Source organism: Corvus cornix, chromosome 3, assembly GCF_000738735.6.
Source record: "Corvus cornix cornix isolate S_Up_H32 chromosome 3, ASM73873v5, whole genome shotgun sequence".
NCBI lineage: Eukaryota > Metazoa > Chordata > Aves > Passeriformes > Corvidae > Corvus > Corvus cornix.
In genome coordinates, this window is record NC_047056.1 from 67,645,535 (window position 1) to 67,666,431 (window position 20,897).

Below are 20,897 nucleotides of genomic sequence, written 5' to 3' on the forward strand. Positions count from 1 at the left end.
ATATATAGGTGCTTAAAGAAAACTTTTGATATTTTGAAGTTTTAACATACATGGAAGAATGACACACACCACAGAAAAACTAAAGCCGTCATGGTAGGATTACAGAATTCATAATTATCATAAATTACTATACCATCACTGAACTGCAGGGTTTTTTCCTTATTGTTGTTAAGATATCAACCTATTGAATGGAAAAGTTAATCCCACCTAGATTTAGCTAACTGCAAGTTGCTATCTAGACTAAAATCATCAGCCTCTGTGCAGTCAGTGTAGAGAACTCAGGCAACACACTCCCTGGAGGACACTATTCATAGTTGACCAGGAAGGCAGTTTACGCCACTAGCTTCTCTTCCAGGCCCAACAGATGGTGAAATCAGATCATGAACTTAGGAGAGATGGGTCAAAACATCACAGACAATTTTCTAATGTTCTTATTTAATAAAATTCTGCTGGGCAGTAAAATCCTATGTGCTATGACACTTTGAAACAATTTGCAGAAGAAAACCTGCTAATGACTCCACATGAAAATCACCAAAAAGGTTGAATATGTGTGAGAACTGTAGTCAAGTCTCCAACTGATCAGGATTTGCATATAGAAAAAGACTATGTGTCTCAAATATGTTTCAAATGTTGGGAATGTATCCTTCCTTACACAAAATTTGTTAAAATTCCCACCTATTTCCAAATAGAATAAATATGGCTTTGATGTCAGGCAAAACCTTTTTTATTTTTGCTTCTTAAGTGAAGAGATCCTCAAAAACAAACAGCTTGACCAACTCAAGGGTGTATCAACTTGACTCACATGAATGAACAGTACAAAGTAATAACATAATGCGCCACATTTCTTTTTACATCAAAAGAAAAGAGATTTCAAAGAGTATTGCCAAGAAAAATTGTGTGATTCAGAAAAGAGGGAGACCAAGAGTCAAGAAGACTGTGTTTCATTTTTTTTATATCCTTCTGCTTACCAGGTGACATAGGAAAAGTCACTACCTCTGGTTTTACCTTGACCACTTAGATCATAAGCTCTTTGGGATGGGATATGCTTTTCCTGGTGACTGTGTAATGCCTAGCAGAAAGAGGTGTCTAGAGGAACATAAAGGTTAGTAATAAGTAAAGAAAGATCTATTCAGTGCATAAAACAGAAGTATGCCACTGAGTATTGTTTGACTCCTAACTGCAGAAAGAAATATCAGTGAACATTCTATTAAACAGATGCATTTAATATAAGAAACTGAACTAAGTATTTTTCTACTTCCCTCCAGAAGTGGAACTGAAATCACTGACATGAACATACAGGTGAACATGTGTGCATAACATCCACTGGTGTCTTCTCTCTCTATTAAGCCTCCTCTCTTGCTAGGAAGTTTTTTAGCTTTTACTATTGCAGAAATTATTATTCTCAGATTGAAAGGAATGGAAGAGATCAGGGTTATTTGATTCATAACCTAAGGCAACTGAAAAAGATGGTGAAGGGAAGAGATTTACCACCTGTGTGGCCGCTGAGCCACACAATAACAGTGGATCCAATAATAAGATTAGAAAGTGTAAAAGCCTTCTACATGAAGTGATTCAACTGCTTGGCAGATCAGAACTGTTCCCTAAAGCATACTCACAAATGCATTGTCCAGATAAGTTTTAAGCATCCCTCATAAATGTGTGTAGCATGCACAAATTTTTCCTGTACTGTAATATTCCTGCCGGGACCGGCCAAAGATCCAAACATCCTGCTTTAGCGTCTGTACCACCTAGGAAGAAATTTATGAAATGTTTTGGTCCTGCTGCTTTCCGGTTGTTTGGGCATCAGGGAAATACAAAACTAAGTGAGTTGGATCCTGTAAGTCTTCTTTTCCTGTTGACTCTGGCACATAAGTACATATTTTGGAGCTGGAAAATTGAGATGTTCTCCCTGCACACAAAAGTGGGGAAAATTTCATAACAGAGAATCAGCCAGTAAGGCAAAAAATATTCCTTTACTGAAAATATTGGATAAATTTTACAGTGAGGGGGATGATATGGAATGGTCTCAGCAGTCTGTCATTTTGAGAAACCATGAAGGAGAATGTGAGGAAAGCAAAAATAGCCATGTTTACCTGGAGTCTATGGACAAGGATGAGTATTTGACCATGTAGGCAAAATAGAAGTATGTATCTGAAGTACACAAAATCTGAGCTTTTTCCTCTGATTGAAACATTTCATCAGCCCTGGTGTTTCTGCAGCTTGCCTGCTTTCAAATGCAACTGCAGAAGGAATTTTAATTATAACATTATAAAATAAAAGATATACTACGTAATAGATTGCCATACTTCTTAATTTGTGGAACACATACTACTCCAAAGCACTAGTCACCAGTACAGGTCTAGAAGTTGTCATTGGTAACAGTAATGTTGTTTACTGTTGCCAATGATGTAGGCGCTTAACAGTTACTATTAGGTAATACGCAATATATATAGTATCAAAACGTCATTCTTATGAATTATAATTATTCCAATACTTAACAGATGCCATTCAGAAGCTATCAAAAGTGGGAAATGTTCAGTTAGAGGCTGGTGTCTGGATAGGAAAAAGTCCAGATGGGAGGGGCAATATTTGGCAGAATTGTTTTCCTTGTAAATAAAATGAAAAATTGAGTAACTCCTGACAGGTGTTTCTTCCCAGAACAAAGATACCAGATGGAAAATTTCTTGTATGCATGCCCAAACAATACTGCTCGATTTCTAAAACCAGACAGGCTATCATCAATGTCCTTGAGAGGAACCCCCTGCAGGGGCTGCAAGTTGAGGGTAACAAAATGGCTACCTCTTCATGTGCAGCCTCCTCCAGATCTGCAACCCTGGAGCAGCTCTCTGTTGGTCAGCATTGTGTGGTTTATCAGCCTGGAGCAATTTTTACTCAAGAATTCAATGGAAGGAGCTGGAAAGAGCTGCTCCAACAGGAAAGTTGGCCTTCACTGCTTGGGGCTCTGCCAGGCACCTCATAGTTTCACCGATAGTTTTACCACTCATTCATCACTACAATGACATCTGTGTGCACACATGAAACAATTAGGACACTTAATTTTTCATTAAAAAAAAAAAATTATTTTAATTTCCTAGCTCAAGATACTAATTTCTACTATTCATAGATTTTTTGCTTTAAAATATAAAATATAGAGACAAAAATACTGGTGAATTAATGAAAATGTATTCAATTCATTATTGTATGTAAGTTCTGGAGCTGGCCCTGGTTGTGTGTTTAAAAATACATCTCTTCAGTGGGTAGGAGACAGAATGCTTAACTAACAAAGCAAGAAAAACATTAAGACAAGCATGCTATTGGTTAAGCTGTCAACAATCGTTTGCTGAAGAATCTTTCATAGGATGAGATGGACCAATATTTAAAGAAACAGTGCATGGATTTGACCACTTTCAGTAGCTTAGATAAATACATTTATATGAACATAAGGTTAGTAAGGAATTAAAAACAGGATTATTTTTTATAGCAAATTTCCATCAGATTGAGCTTGAAAGAAAGAGAGATTCTGTGCTCTCAGGAATCCTTGCAGCTCAGCTCAGCTCAGCTTAGTTCTTCCTTCATGTTACAACCAGCTCACTACAATGACTAACAGGAAAAATTGAAAAACATCCTTTCTCCTTTGGTAAATCTATGCCTGATATTCCTTCACTTTTAGGAATATTGATATGCCAGTGAGAGAGTCACACAATGTTAGTAGTGGAGTATTCTATGTTTGCAGGTATAACACTGATGCACAATTTATTTCCAATAAAGCTATTCATTTTGAATAAAGTTTGATCAAATCTATTACTGCTCAAAAATCTATGTTAAGCAAAGCACTAAATGATGGGGCCTTTGTCTAGTGTAATGTACCTGTGTTGGGTATCAATACAGGGGGAGGGGTGAAGGGCTTGAGAGCAACCTTGTGGAGAAGGACTTGGGGGTGCTGGTAGATGAGAGGCTGGACATGACCCGGCAATGAGTATTCACAGCCCAGAAAGCCAACCCCATGTTGGCTGTATCCAAAGCAGTGTGGGCAGCAGGGCAAGGGAGGAGATTGTGCCCCTCTGCTCTGCTCTCCTGAGGCCCCACCTGGAGCACTGCATCCAGCTCTGGGGCCCCCAGCACACTAAGGACGTGGACCTGTTGGAGCAAATCCAGAGGAGGCATACCAAAGTGATTAGAGGGATGGAGGACCTCTCCTACCAGAAAAGCCTGAGAGAATTGGGATTGTTCAGGTTGGAAAAGAGAAGGCTTTGAGTGACCTAATTGTGGGCCTTCCAGTACCTGAAGGGATCCTACAGGAAAGATGGAGAGAGACTACTTAAAAGAGAATGTAGTGACAGAACAAAGGGAAATTAACTCAAACTAAAAGACAATAGATTTAGATTAGATGTTTGGAAGAAATTCTTTATGGTGAGTGTGGTGAGACACTCAAACAGTTTGCCCAAAGAAGTTATGGATGCCCCATCCCTGGAAGTGCTGAAGGCCAGGTTGGTTGGGGCTCTGAGCAACCTGGTCTAGTGAAAGCTGTGCCTGACCATAACAGGAGGGTTGGAGCTGACAGGTCTTTAAGGGCCCTTCAAATCCAAGCTATTCTATGATTCTATGACTAAATGTCACTAGACTCTTTAGAACATGAGCTAATTCCATTGTAAATTCCCTAGAGCAAAAGCCTCTCCTGTGGACACACTCTGTGCCTAATCAAGTGGGTAAAACTAATTAGTACTAAGGTATAATAATAATAGCAACAGCAACAACAACTTGCAGACTTGCAGATAGATCTGAAAAGGGCCTATAGGTAATCACTATTAGAAAGTTTGAAAATTGATGAAAAATTGCTAAATATTTATGCAGATTGGCTCTTAGATCTTAAACTGTATCTCAGTTAATATCTCAATAAATTTGAGATTCAAATAAATAGCTCTTCAGTGTAACATAGTAATGCATGCTTAAGCGTATTTTATTAGTTGTCAACAATAAAATTTCAAGAGGAGGTAATGATCCCATTAATTCAAAACATATATATTAATAAAGAAAAGCTCTGATGAGGCGGAAACCTTCTTCTCTCTCTTGAAATTATGTTATAAAGGCATTCTCCAAAAAGTTGAATTTGGGAGACTGCTTCCTTTACTTCTTGAGGGAGACAATAGCAAAACAGTTGAAGATTTCCCCAAGCAAACACGAGCCTTCATTCATGGAAATGAATAGGGCAAGTCACGTTGACTGGAACACCTCTCTCAGTTTCTCACTTTGGAGTTCAGATGAAGTAACCAAAGTCTTCACCCAGTAAATGCACAAGGCAAGCAACTCTCCTCAAATCTGTAGTAAATATCCAATAACAAAGAACAGGGCCACAGGCAAAACAAACAGGAGGACCCAGCCATCTGGGCATGCTAATGCTTCAGAAACTTCCTAATAGGCATGAAGTTATGAGTGGAACACAGATTGCAGCATGCCAGTAGTTCTTCTAAGGTCAACATGCTTACAGACTGGCACTTACATAGCAATGTTTTCAATCACATCAGTGTCTGATGAGTGTCTTAAATTTCCTCTTAATTGCTCAGTGCAGGGGCAGTTAACCATGAATTTGGAAACCTCTGCTTTGAGGAGATATTTACCTACTTTTTCAGAATGCTTTGCAAAATAAACCTTTTTGTCGCACAGAGCTGCTTTAAGATTGTTTGGATATGGAGAGATAATGCCTTCTTCATGCACAGCGGGAAAGGTCCACTTTGGGACCCTAATTTAAAGAGCTAATACTAACGGAATAAAGCACACATATATTTGCCTTTTTTAGTGCTTTTCCTTGGCTACGGTAGCACTGAATGGTCATGTTAAAAACATTGAGGTTGAAAATTAAATTATTTTGCCTATATGTTTTCACCGTTGCTTCTATACTGTTCCAACCCAGCCCATAGTCAGGAAACTAACAACTTTCAGAGAAAATAGCACTATTCTTTGCCATTTGCAAGGACCTCTCCCCGTTAGCTAAAAACTGGACAAGCCTTAAACGTTTCCCGGAGCTGCTGATAAGCACCCAATACCTCTGAATGGCTTGCATTTGCAAAGCTAGGAGGGAAGTCTTGTAAAAAGTCTTTCCTGTAATTCCAGACAATTCCTGTTTAAGGTCAAGCCAGAAATTCTTCACAAATAGTTTCTCTCGGGGTACAGAGGTATTTCCTTTTCAGGTTCTGGCTAGGACCCAAAGTGCAAAAGAATGAGGAAAAAAAACTAATGATAATCATAAAGTTAACCAAAAGCCTCCTATCTCAAAAATGCTCCCACTAATACTTGCACTACAGTTTGGCAGGCACTCATTAAAATCTGATATCAAACTGATCACAATCAAATGTGATATCTTAACATATTCCCCATCTCAACAGCCTTATAGGTATGGTGCCCTCTGACTTCCAGTTGCCTCGTTTTTATCTGGTAGTTTTCTATCTCTGCTGATAAAGCGTTTTATTAAGAAATGAAAAATATTTTTTCACTTCAGTCCATATTTGCAAAAGATGTGCAGCTGCAGCTGGTGGAATTTGCTACTTACTCACTAATGTGTGGGGCATCTTTGTGCACTTTTCTTTTGGCTCCAAACACCAACACCAGCATCAGTAGATAAATGGGGATACTAAAGATCTGCAGTGAAAGCAGACATATTTGTTCTCACTTTCTGGCTTCTTTCATTAACTTATTTTATAAACCTCTTGACATTATTTTAGCTTTTTCCAATGCGGCAGTGAATGTATGTACCCTCTTCATTTTATTTACCAGAAAACAGTAATCAAAGGCAGATGGACCATCTGGATCAAATGTCAAGTTCTCTAACATGTAAGCCCAAGAAATCTGAGCTCTGAACTATACTTTGACTGCAGTTCTGGTTTGGATTTCAGGTAAATAATTTAAAATAGGAAAACTGTGCCAACATAAATCAATTTCCTGTGTTATTTTTGTGTTTAATGTAACAGCAAGTGCCTCATTCCTGAGTGACATGATGAGACCACAACATAGCAAGGGCAGAAATACCTCCCAATAAGGCTTTGGCTTGGCTTCCTGATTCCTTTCAAAATGAAGCTTGCCAAAAGGTTCGTGTATGGCTAAACCAGAACTCATCAGAGACCTCATCATGGGTTAAGTATTGTGATTTTCAGGTCATCTGTTTCTAGTTAGAGCAGGAGAGGAATGGAAAGTATGAGCTCGAGGCAACAAACCCTGACTCCACTTTTGTCACCAAAAATTTACTCTTACAGCCCCAAAGGTACATTGATTCAGGTTCAGTATTTTATTTCACTTCATCATACTTTGCTGTTTTGTATAGTCACAGGCAGTAAAAATTCTCAAGCAACATCTACCCCATTAGAGGCCATTGTGTCGGGGCCCATTCCTTGGGTTTGGTTGTGTGGGGACTGGCCCACAGCCATGCTTTTACAGACTCCTACCTTCCAAGGCAGGGTGGCTGCATCCAGATTATTTGTCAGGATTGGTTTATGCTCCCTAGAATATCCCTGGGAGAGCACCAGCTGGTTAAGGGCAAAATGATGCTAGTAATTAGGTAGTGTAAATGTGACGTGGCATTTTGAATTTATTAATGTAGGTGTAGACTAGAAAGCCTTGCATCCAGCTGGATCTTTTCCTTACTGAGAAGAAGGAAATTTCAAATGTAACACACTCCGAAGGCACATTTTTTCTGTTAGTGGTTGTATCATTATTGCTAACATTCATGCAATGTTCACTGGAAATGCATCCAGTAAGGAGAACTTTTTTCTGTAAATGCAGTTATTTACCTCAATGAGTATAAATTCCCTTCTTGAAGACCATGTGATTCTGCTCAGAGTGTTGAAATCCTTAAAAGAACCAATTTTCTCATAGCCTTTTTGAGATCTCCTTTCTCAGTAAACAAGAAAAAAAAAAAAAAAAAAGGTTTTTCTGAACTTCCACCTCTGTTCCTGACTGGGAAATGAAAATGCAAAGAAATATACATTAATGAAAAAGTTGATTAAAATAGAATGGATTCAGCTAAAATCTCTACTTTAATCGAAGCTGATTTTGTATTGCTTTAGATCAGCCCCTATGTTATCTGAAGGCTTTGCCAACAGCAGTGTTATCTGGTGAACTACTGGAGACTGTCATGTCACCCCTATGCAGTCAGAAAATAAAACAGGCTTATGGTTTGGATATTTCTAAATTACAGTCTGGGTTGGAAAATGATTCTCAGTTGATCATTTTAAGGGCTTCAGGAAAACACCTTTGATATAAGCAAAGCATTTAAGAAAATAAAAAATGCACTCAGATTTTGCAGCCTTCCCATTAGACAGTTTATTTATTTTAATTTTTAGGAGGAGTAGGAGCAGACTATGCAAAAAGGCTGCACGTATTAAAATTTATTTCACAAGGCTTAATATGGCTTGGTCATAGTCTACATGGTGGAGAGGAGTTGTGCTATAACCCTGGGCTATTCCTTCAGAGCCCCATTGGTATGGCATATCACAGCTCTCGGATTTGTCTTTCCTCAATTAATTGGAAAAACGATGACACTCTTACAGGCTGTAGAAGAGAAAGCCAGACATTACTGTGTGGCTAAGGGGGAAAGAGGCAGGAGGAATTAGTTAGACTGATCTTAGACTTCTGCTTTAGGATGTATCTACAGATACTATGGGAGCTGCCTACTTGTCTCTACATATTAATATGACTGTAGAGCATCACTTTTTAGATGGAGCCTACATTTTTGTTGTCCAGTGTTAACCAAGATCAATCCCACTTTGCATTTGAATGAAGATATGCACACACACATGTGTATGCCTTTGTGTGGGCACATGTACAAATATATTTGCATATGCATCTTTCTTTTCTTTCTTTGGCTCCTTGAGTTTGTTTCTTCCCTTCACAGGTGCCATTTTGCACAGCAACATTACTTCCCTTTTTCCATTAATGAGGAAGTCATTTGTTTGTCTTTAACAGCTATTCACAGAAAGTTATTACAGGCACAAGCATAGTTTCCATTTCAGATTGACCAGGCAAATGTGATACATGTTTAATCACTTTTGACACTGAGGAAAAAAAATGCCAGTATTCCAGCCTGTTGTTCTGATATACCTTCTTGTCTGTTATTCTGCATATCATATGTCCCTAGTGGATGCAAACCATAGGCCAGAACCTTTCCTGCCACATGCAGAGGTGGAAGTGGGCAGGGGATGCCTAGCTGCAGTCATACCACAGGCGCTCTCTACTCCTTCCATCCTGCCAGGAAGATCAACCAATATATTCTCACCCCCCATTCTGCTGACAAACTGGAAAACACTATAATCACCAGGACAAACCAGCATATATACTGCTTTCAGCAACCAGACAGTGGAGACAAATGGAGCAGGAGAGATCATAACCATGCTCATATTTCTGGATTTAATCCATAATTCCAGATTTAAACTTTTATGTCTTCATTGGTTTGGCTTTTTTTTTTATTAAAGGTCAAAATAACTTTGTGGGAAACATATATTAATAATAAGCCAAATATTTATTTTAAAAAAACCCTAAAATATATGCCTAATTAAAGATTTTTGTCAGCTCCCAGAATATGCTAAAGTTTGTAACTGCTGCTACACCAGTTCCCATCACATGTTAGAGAACTTAAAAAGCAACACTCCTACATAAAATTTCACAGTGAAGAAAAACACTGAATATTCCTTTAAAAAGCATTTTTCTGCCTTCATATCTCTGAGACATATTATTTGGAACCATTTCTGCACATCCAAAGCTCAGAATACTGCAAAGCCATTAGCAGTAGCTGCAAAGGAATGGCAAACAAAACACTGAAAATATACCAACCTTGTGTGTCAGATTTCAAATGTCAAAACTGATTTTTTTAGCTACTATTGATTTCTTTTCTACTGCTTCAGAAAAATCTTAAAATTAAACATTAGGCAGATAAAATGAATTTCATTTATTCTTAGAATGTTGTGTAACTAACAAGAAAAATTAATATAATGGTACTTTTTTTTTTACAGTTCTGGAGGAAAAAAATATAGAAGAAATGCAGGCATAATGCAAATTATAGTACCTACACTGCAACAGAAAGAAGTGTCGCCATCAGGCAGGGTAAATCCTGGCATTACACTGGCTGGTTTTGGGTTTGGTCTTCTGCTGACTGTTCCTCACATGCAGACATGAATGTTTATAATAGCAGCCTTCAAAATGGCACACTTCTTTCTGTCTCCCATCTGCTCACCTTGCTGGAAAGGCAAACAGTCAATTGGACATGCATAGCCAAATATTTCTCACTAGAAAATGCTCTTTGGTCAAGGCTCAATCTCTAATACCTTCACGGAATTTACCTCTACAGATTTTAACGGGGTAGAAACCTCAGCTTTTCATAGCACTTCTGTTCTGCACCTTTTTATTTACAAACAGAATTATATATAAAGTGTAACAAAAACTTTTTTGTAAGAGAAATATTTTCATAAATTAAACACTTTGCATCTACTGCAATAACCCAGCCAGCACCATTTTACCTAAGATAATTGCAATCAAAAAAAAAAATTGTAAAAAAAGAAATAAATAATGGCAGTAACTATTCATTGTGACTCAGAATGGAAATTTTGAACTCTTGGAAATCTACCTCAGTCAGGGATGGGTCCTTCTTCCCAACAGGATGTACAAGTGGCAATCCAGTCAACCCTCAAGTTACCTGCTGTGTGACCAGGTATATTGTTTCCTTACATTCAGGGATGTTTAACACAGAATAGAGAGCAAAATCTAGACTCCTGCTGCCATGCCTTTGAAGTGCTTTATCCTGCAATTTACAAACTAAAGCCATTCTTTACAAAAACTCGTGGGAGGGGAGCCATCTAATGTGTATAGAAATAAGAGGAAAAGGTTCCCTGCACTATAGGAAAATAAACATATATGTATGTTGTTTATCTTTCTCTTTGAGACAATGTAGCTGTAAATGCCTACCCAGAACAAACAATAATTGTGCTTTTGTGTGAAGCACTGCAGCCACCACTTTGCACAAGAATTATTATAATGTTTATATATGGCCAGAGCAACTGAGAGTAATTTCTGGCTACATGGTAAATACTGCATTTTCTTCTAATCTCTTTCTACTTTGTTCTCAATATTATTTGGTATATCAAGAAATGTGCCAAGTTGAAAGGCCAATTTACTCAGCTAATACATTCCTCTGCTCTACGATCAGTTCAGTTTGAATGTGGACATTTTGAACACTGCCTTTAGGCCCCTTCCAGTTACCAACAGATAAACTGCAATTTAATAGAGTTATTTAGCATCACAGTCTGTCCAAGCTAACACGGAGCTGGTCTATGGGAAGGCTTCACATCTGTGGCTCACATATATAGTGAAGTTATGCTCTGTGGAAATCTTATAGGGTTATGGTGAAAGATGTGGTGGTTCGTGACTTCTCTTTTCACAGGGAATAGCGGTAAGAACTTTCTCAGTTTAGTAGATCAGTAAGGGAGAAGCATGGCTAAAACTTCTGCTTCTTTGCATCCATTCCTTTGCATCCTTTTCTATAGGCAAGACAATCTGGTTACGAACAAAAGCCCCTCAATTCAATCTGCAAGCTTCTTGCTTATGTAGTCTCACAATGATGTTAAATTAAACAAGTCTGATGATGGTTTCAAAGGGAAAAAAAGAAAATTCTGCTAACTTTCATATAGAAAGGAATTACAACTGGGTTTTTTATCAGCAGTTGAGCAAAATACTAATATAGAAATGGTTTCTCAGTTCCTTCAGGTTTATGTCAACAGACCGCCCAGCCAGGGGAAATTCTTTAGCAAATATGAAAAGCCTGTGGTTCTCTGATATAAGTAATGCCTTGCTCCTTCTGCCTCACTAGATTTTGTGGGTTTTTTCTGATGGTTTTTGGTAGATGTCTGTTATGTCAGTAACACATTTCCTGTTTAAAATTGGAATAGCCATTAAATTATAAGCTCCAGAAGTATCTTAAAGCAGCTTCCCCAAGGAGACAGCACAACCATTTCCTTCACAGGTAAAGATTAGGTTCACAGTAGGTTGTTTTCTAATCACTAAAAATTTACTCTGTAGTTCCAGTGTGTGAAGAAATCCAAAAGCAGAGATTTTATTTTAGAAGAACATTATGCTCCTACAAAGCAGTAGTAGCATTAGTAGTAGTAGTAGTAGTAATAATAATAATAATGATGATAATAGGAGTGGTTTACAAGGTTTACAACCAGTAGCTGGTTGGCCTTCACTTAAGCTCTGTGATGACATTTACATGTCAGTGATAAAAATAACTATGGAGAGTAATGTTACATAATGCAGAAAAATAAATCCACAAAAAAAGCAATTTCCTCTAATGGTGGCCGCAATGTTACATGACATATCTGAACCCAACATGGGCTTCATTCAAACTCCCTCAGTCAGTGGGACCCGAGTCTCTGTGTCCCTGTCTGGGAGGTCCCCTGTGTGCCTGTGCACATAAATCACTTCAATCTCCACAGCACTAAGCAGCTGAGTATGAGGTACCACATAAACCCCTTGGGCTCAGCTAACCAGGTGTCCCCCTCTAATCTTGCCTGTGTGGTGTGACCCATGCAGAGGACTAGGACTCATCCAAAGAAAGGCATAGAGCCATAAAATAGACCAGTCTAAGAGGAAGGGTCCCCCAGAGAGATCTGTTGCTAATGCAGAAATCCCTGGGGTGCTGAGTCCAGACTTGGTGTCATTCCTTTACCCTCAAGGACACAATGATGTGCTTCAAGAAAGCCATAAATAGCATCTGTATGAACAGTTCCCAAGGTTAGTGTCTCCAAAAATGAACTGATAGCACTCTAAGGCAAAGCTTTCTTCCCAAGAGGGCAGAAGGTGTGCATGCACAGCCACTGAATCTTTCTGTTCACCTATTTTCATTAGAAATTCCTTCTGAAGGTTGGTCTTTTTCAAAGAAACATCACAACATGTCTCTATGTTTCCTCCACGCATCTGATCTTTCAAGAAGACATGGTTGTTTAGTGATAGGTATTGTTTTGTGTGTTTTAAAACCATATCTACACGCAGGGTTTCACCTCATGAAAAAAAATTAAAATTCTTTCATGCCAGTGCTAATATTATATTAAATAAGGAGTATCTTCTTGATCACAGTAGCACATTGCAAGGAAATAGATGTGTACAACACAATATCCTATTAGTTCAATTGGTGAGTACTAATAGGCTTTCAATTTATAAGAAGCAACCTCTTCTCTAATTCTAAACAAAACAACTTGTTGTTGAACTGCTAATAGCCATGCCAACCCAGACATGTTATACCTCTCTGAGAATGAGAAATTGAAGAATAAATGGATATTGTACCTGTGCTGACTTTTCTTGTAATTCCACTGAGGAGCAAGATGTTATTGTCTCCAAACCGATGCCTCTCCCTGTAAATTCCCTGAGAAGTTTCAGGTGCTGTCCATCAGGAAGAGAAAAAATACAAAATCACACTGAAGCATAAGATTAAATCTTACCTGAAAGAAATATTTCATATATTGTCACTGCATTTTTAATTTAACTGCATCTGTTTCTTATAGAAGTGTTACTACTACATCATCATTCAGCCTCCATTTATTTTCTAATCTGACAGCCCTAGATGCATTTGTGTTGATGGCTTAATTGTTTCTTTCCCTGAGCAAATGCAAGTGGAGTAACTTCACAGGATGCCATGCCAGGTTATCTTAACTACAAGGATTGCAACAGTTTGTGACTAGCAAGCAGACACACTTAGAAACATATTTTCATAGAAAAAGGAAAAGAATGATTTATGCACATGTTTGGGATAAAAACTAAAATGGAAGGCAAAAGCAATAGCAAAGGATACTTAAAACCAAATTGTTTCATGTTTAATCAGTAAAGGTGTTTTGTCTTTTTTTCCCCTTTTTTACTTTTTGTGTTTTCCTTTTATTTCCTTTCACAACAACAAGTAAATCCATAAGCAGAAAAAAAAATAGAGAAACAAAATTTCAGCAGGAAAGAAAGAGGAAAAAGAAGACACTTTTAAAGACAAGAAAATCTGTAGAACAACAATTTTCTTGTAAAGATCATTGAAATTACAAAGGTTTAAAACGGAAGTATTTTGATCCACAGGTTAACTTTTTTTCCTACATAATGGCTTCATTTTTTTGGGCTATCCAATGCCGTTTAAAGGCAAAAAAAAAAAAAAAAGAATACTGGCTGTGTCTATTCAGAGGTGGCCCATTAGACTAGTCTGGCTAAGTCAAGCTATTTTGCCCAGTCTGTGGAAAATTAGAGGTTCATAAAATATGAAGGTTTTTTCTTTAGCAGACATTTAAGGTTTTTTCAACCATTTTTCCTCAGTTGTCTGTTTCTTGTACATTCCTACACTAATATGGGGTGTAAGATAGTAACCCATCTGTTACATGACATCTTACAACCTCATTTCGCACCATAATATTTAACTGCACAAGTCATTGGGCATGGAGAATAAGGCAACAATTCTTTTCAGAATTTGCAGGGGGAGAAGAAATGGTTTTCTTAATATGTCACAACTGCTAGCTGTGCTGAGAAAGTGGAGTTGGGCTACTGAGAGTGGGTTAGGTTCAGGTCTCCAAGAAGCTTCACCTGTACATCTTCATTTGAAGCTAGTTTGAACTTGGCTTCCTATAATGAGCTACTTCCCACACAGAGATTTTCATTTGTTGTAAAGTGAGAGAAAACGATAATGGAGGCATTTCTTGCGCCCATTCTAATTAAAAATACTTGCAGCATTGTAGCACCACCTGCAGGAGGCCTTTTATTTTGCTAGGGTACTCAGTCTACCATGGGAAATCTTTTGTGGGAACATTATAACCCAAAACATTAGAAACCCAAAGATCTTACAGAGAAAATAAATAAATAAATAAATAAATAAATGAAAAGAGAAAGCCATTATAACACTGCTGCACACATGACAAAACCATGAAACATGCTGTTTCAGACAGATAATTTTTAGATCTTGATTTTTAATTTTTTTTTTTTTTTTTGCTGAGTTGCTGCAAAAAAATTGCTTTCTAAATTACTTTCTCGATTGCTTAAATTATGGAGGGTAGTACTGCAAATTTTCAGGGTAATGTAAAACAGAAAGATTAGAGGTGTGTTTAATACCTGAGGTGCACACACTCTGACAAACAATGGACATCCTGGGGCCTGTGCTGTCCTGATAGACCAAAGCCAGGGGGGACCTGCCCTACAAGGACAGGGGAAGATTACCCATGCACAGGGAATCTGCCCAAGGACTTGGGTCCACATGGCTGAGCACGGACCACCATCCTGGGCTGCCTCACAGCCATACATGGCATCCTTTCCATACATGGTGGAGGCACATGGTACCCTGGGACCATGGGACCAGCTACCCTTCCCCTGTGCAGCTGTGATTTTTAACATCCATCACAGCAAATGCAAGGAACCTCCGGGACCAAGTACAGGCCGGAAAAGGAATAGAAATTAATCTGTGTGGCTTTTTTTTTTTTTTAATTAAGTACAAGAGCATAATTCCCACATATTTAAGAATTCAGACACCTGAGTTTATAAGCTTAAGCTTTCCATCCCACTCCTGAATGTCAAGGCTACTGTTGTAGGTAATTTAGTCACAGCAGCCCAGACACCGTTAACAGGGACAGACCCTGACTCAAGGCTGAGCTGTGGAAACAAACACTGAATTTCCATTGATTTTGCTGGCAGGACAGGAGTGCCTGGTGGGGGGCAGCCTCAATGACAGGATCAGGGATGTCTGTGACTTTCACCACCCACATCCAGAAGGCTCCAGCACAGAAAGAACTGAAGCCCCAGAGGGAAGGACTGGAGCCTCGAGAGAAGCACTGCTTGCTGCCAGCTGCAGTGGGTGCAGATGGGGGAAAACACCACCACACAGCTCCAAGGCCCTGTCACTTCTGCAGTTTTCTGCATAGCACAGATATGAAGCAGTGTCCAAGCATCCCCGAACAGCCAACCACAGCATGTTAGACAAGATATCAGCAAGACCAGCAGACCGTGGAAAATTAGTGGGAAAAGGGAGGAACAAGGACCTGTGATTTGCAATAGTTGGTCATGCTGTGCACATTTCTAGGGCATTTCATGCATGTGTGACTGCAAATACAAAAGCACACATATGTAAAGCAGCTTTGCTCCTCTGCATGCGAGCTCTTGTAAGCAGTAAAATCTTCAGTTTGCTGCTGATTTGACATTTTTTCATTGTGTTCCCTCTCCTTACCCAGGGCACAGGAAGTGTGCAGAAGACCAGGACCAGCAATTGAAGGAGCAAATGCAAATTTATATCAGCTAAAACAGAAAGGCTCTGTGACACACAGCCGTTTGGAGAAGAGGAAAAATGCTGAGGGTAGAGAAGGGACAAGAGCCTGTCTTGCTCTTTGCCCAGAAATCCTGCAACCCCAGCCCTGCTGATGGTGGAGCCACAAACCCCATCTGAGCAATGCTGCTCCTTCCTGGGCTGAGGACCTGAAGAAAGGTTTCAAGGAGACAGAAACAGAGCTGTCTGTGCAAATGTGAGAACAGCACCCCATGAGATTTTGCCTCCCCTCTGAGAATGTGACTAACAGCTGATGTTCTTTATGTCTTTGCTTTCTATTTTAGCTGATTTTTAATTGTGTCACTCACAACAGCCTGTTTAGTAATGCCAGAAGATACATGGGCACACTTGGCTGGCAAAGGGATTCTGCTTTTCAAAGAGGTACTTAATTTTGTGAGAAAGAGTACTAACAGAACTATCTCTGTTTCCTGGCAGCAAATCGTGTGGGTGTTATTCTTCCAAAGTGTCTCAAAGAAAGGAAGATGGGGTTAAAAAGGTAGATTTTCCTGTGAAAGTGTGTCTTTCTTTATCACAATTTCCCTTGTTCTCTCTTTTCCATTTCCTCTGCCCTGGTTCACTCTCCTGCTTTCTCACTCTCTTACACTCTGTGTACATGTAAGTGTGTGCTCGTGGACATATATGTTTTGCCTTTCCTTGATTTTTCTTTTTTCATTTGTTTTATGGCAAGAAAGTCAATCCTCAGTAAATTACTGTATAGTCCTGTCTCCGATCTGCTTGCCTGTTCCCTCCTTTAGGCAATTTGTTGCCAACTGGATTACATCAGAGCAGTTGCTTTCCCCACAAGAACAGGAGAAGGTGCAGATTAAAATAAGGATCAGCCAACCCTGTAGCACAACAAATTAGCTCAGGCCATTAAGCATAATGGCCTTCCAGAGGCCAAAGGGGTCAGCTATTAGTTCAAAATAATGACCTTCAGCCCAGGCAGGAGGAAGTATATACACAGACGCCTGTCATTCTCCTGATTCAGTTTTCAAAAGATCTACTTCACCCCACATTTTGTACAGTTAAAATGTTTAACACATTTAATGGGACCTGATGTGTTTGGCTTTTTTTTTTCTTTCAGGCTGACATGGGAGTTTGAAGTTAACCATGTGGAGGCTGCTAAAAGGCCCAGGCACAGTGATTCCAATTAACAACATGAAAACACAGTTTGCTTAATTTTGAACCAACTTAAACATCAAAGGTTCAAAAGTTCAGTGCAAATGTTCCTGGATTAGATTATTTCAGAGAGGAAGGGAGAGTAAAAATAAATAAAGGAAGAATTTCCAAGACTATATGGTATGGAGTGCATATCATATGAAATATGAACTGGTTAAGGAAGACGTTGAAAGCCTGGACTGGGATTCAGGAGATGTAGATTAAATTCCCTGTCTCTGCTACAAACTTCCTGTGTGGCCTGGAGCTGGCTCTGTGTTTTAGTTTTTGACACGTGCGTGGGGTGCAGCTAATGAATCCTTTCTCCTGCCCTTTGTCTCCTTTCTCTCCCTAGTGCTGCCCTTTGGAGAAAGGTCTGCAGATCTTCTCTTAATGGGTACATATACAGAGATGAATACTCAATATAGGATTCACCTCTACTTTGAATACTGCCAAAGAAGAACTAGAAAAACAATAATTGAAAACAGTAGGTTGGCTTTCAGGAAATTCTTGACTCTGTCACAAATTTCCTGTGTGACTTTCACAAAGTCATTTAATCTCTCTCTGATTCAGCTCCACAACTATAAAAGTATTGCTCACTAATATAGTGTGTGATACATCCATTCATGGTTGTAACGCATATGAAAATTACAAAAGGAGGCCCAAAATGCATCTAGGTAGGTTTTCTTTGATGAATAGAACCTGAAAAGCTCAGTGTCTGTCTGTAACACAGGCAAGTCTTTTAGGGAGGCTGTCTTGAAATTCCTAACATGTGCAGTTCAGCCCAATGAGGGAGGTGAAGGACTGGTGGACGCAGATACACTGCACTGTGTATGCACTGTCTCCATATGTGTCAGTCTTGAATGTCAAGCCCAATTCTAATGTGAAACACACACAAAAACCCAAGCATACTTGTTTGTTTAAATTTGGGTGAAAAGAGGATTAGAGGGGAAGGAAAAGTTTACAAACTCAACAAGTTTTGTGAACCCCAACTGTCAGGAAAGAAAATTCACAAATCTATGAACCCCATTGCTTTCTATCATATCTTGCTTCAACATGGAGAAGTCTGGCTCAGTTTGTGACTTTTATGGTACAAAAGCTACTTAGTATTTGTGGAAGTATGAAAGTTGTTGTTGAATATCACAAAAAGAATTAAATCACCAAACTGTTTTCACAGGAGGATAAAAGATCTGACGTAAATCTTCAAAGGGTGGGCAGAAACTCTGTCCTTAATCTGCCCTGTTGTGCTGAGGTACTGCAGGCAATGCGTATGGTATATAACGTTTCCCAATGCTACGAGACTTTCATAAAGCCTGTGGGCAAAAAGGAGCTGATAAGGGCAAAACTGCATCATTAGGCTAACATTGGATTTTTTCTGCTTTCATGAGCAGATATTGAATAAAAAAGCTTTTTATTTAAAACTAATATCAGCCTTTTTTAGACTGTGTGAAAGTAACTGTGGACGTCTTGTGAGAATGTGTGTTTAAGAGAAGGAAAAAACTGCATAAGGGGAGGGTTGGTGTGTGCACTGGTCTCTCTGCCTCACAGTGATGCCAATTAAGCCCACTCTCTGCTGGAGAGCTGAACTTCACTCAGTGAGCTTTCACCATCCATCACCTGGCAGCAGGACTGCAACAGCTGCGTGGCAGGGCCAGGAGTCCCAACTACAAAACACTCCATAGCACTTCTGGGGACATAGCTAGAGAGCTTCCATGGGACTTTGTGGTTCCAGTTCCTACTTGGGATAATATTTTTTCCTAAATGCTAGAGTAGGACATTGCAGAATACTACTTAATGGCTTACAAAATATAAAGTAGATCTTTGGAAATGTTTTTAAGTTGTGCAAGTGTAAAAAACAAACAGAAGTTCATTTATACACCAAGTAACTTGTTAGGATATAAGGTATGTTATGATTTAACAATGACTAAAGATGAAAGTATTCTTATTAATTAACAGGAATCAAACATTGATAAGAGAAAAACTGAATTTAAAAAATCATTAAGAAAACATCACTCCCAGGCCAACACCAATGCCAGTTTTTTCTTGCCTAGATTGAGTTTTGTATTGAAATTATAATATAAGCCTCTGAAAACAGGGTTTACAATGGAAACACTGACAGACTCTTAACTGGAGCACGCTACGTGTGCCTTTATAAACATACCAGGCATGATAGTCTTGAGCCAAAAAAGTGCTTCTTGAAAAATGTATTAAAAATTAATTTATTCCTTATGCATGTCTAAGTTAAAACTTCTCAGCATGAGATTTATCAATTCCCTCAAGGCTCATCTCTATGCATTGCAGACAACAAAAATGTGCTCTATATAAGATAAATTGGAACAGCACAGCCCTCCCTGGGATAAGTGGAATACTTTGCTGGTAGATAGCATACTATGCACATTGTGTATGTAAGAAACCATACTCAGAATACAACTACGAATCAGCCAGCCTTGATGTAACCTGGTTTTGCCTTCTCTTCCAGCTTTACTGTGCAGCACAGGCAGCCACATGTGCATGGGAGAACATAAGATGGACGTGTCACATTGTGGAGTTTAGGTGGGGCACAGCATGGTCACAGTCCTGCTGGCCCTCTGCCCAGCCCTATGGGCACGTGTGGGAATCCAGCCCTGGGGCAGCAAGGAAGGACATCCATCACAAAGGGATGGTGTGCACCCACAAGACTGGGCATGCTGTTCTCTCTCCTCTGTCACAAGACTGGGTGTGCTGTGCTCTCTCCTCTTTCCCCCTCTTCCTCCATCCTCTCTGTGGGGAGGCAAGAAAGAAACTTCTTTCCCGAGCAGGGTCCCCCTCCACCAGCCAGGGAGCATTGGGATTTGGCCACAGTTGCCGCCACTTCTGCAAATAAAAAAGAAAGAGAGTGCAATTTGAAAATTGGATATGGTCTGCAAATGAAATCCGACATGCAAACAGCTAAGAATGTGGGTTATGTGTGATACCCAGCCCCACATCTGCACACAATTTGCACAATGGATTCCTGTCATTTTCCAGGCTGAAACAAAACCCCACAAGTTCAGCAAGCCCCACAACTTTCAAGGGCTGAAATTTTTAGCAGAGTCTTGCAGTCTGGCTTCCCCTCAGATGGAAACATTTCCCACTCTAAGTCCCCAGCTCCTCTCTTCCAAATGCTGAGCATGTTCTCAGCCCCAGCCACACACGGCTGAAGATAAGCCTAGGGCAACATCAAGAAGAAGTGCAACATTTCTTTAAGAAGCAAGTATTAATATATTTCCTGTTAGACACAGAAAATAAGATTAGAGGTGATATTACAAGAAAAGCCTTCTGTGAAATGAGGAATAAATGTCATTAATGGCCCCTAATGGGTAAAGTGTCTCCCACCTGCATGAAAGTCTGTATCATGCCTGTATTAGATTGTCATACATGATTGATAGTGAAATAAGACCACTTTCCAACAAATGAG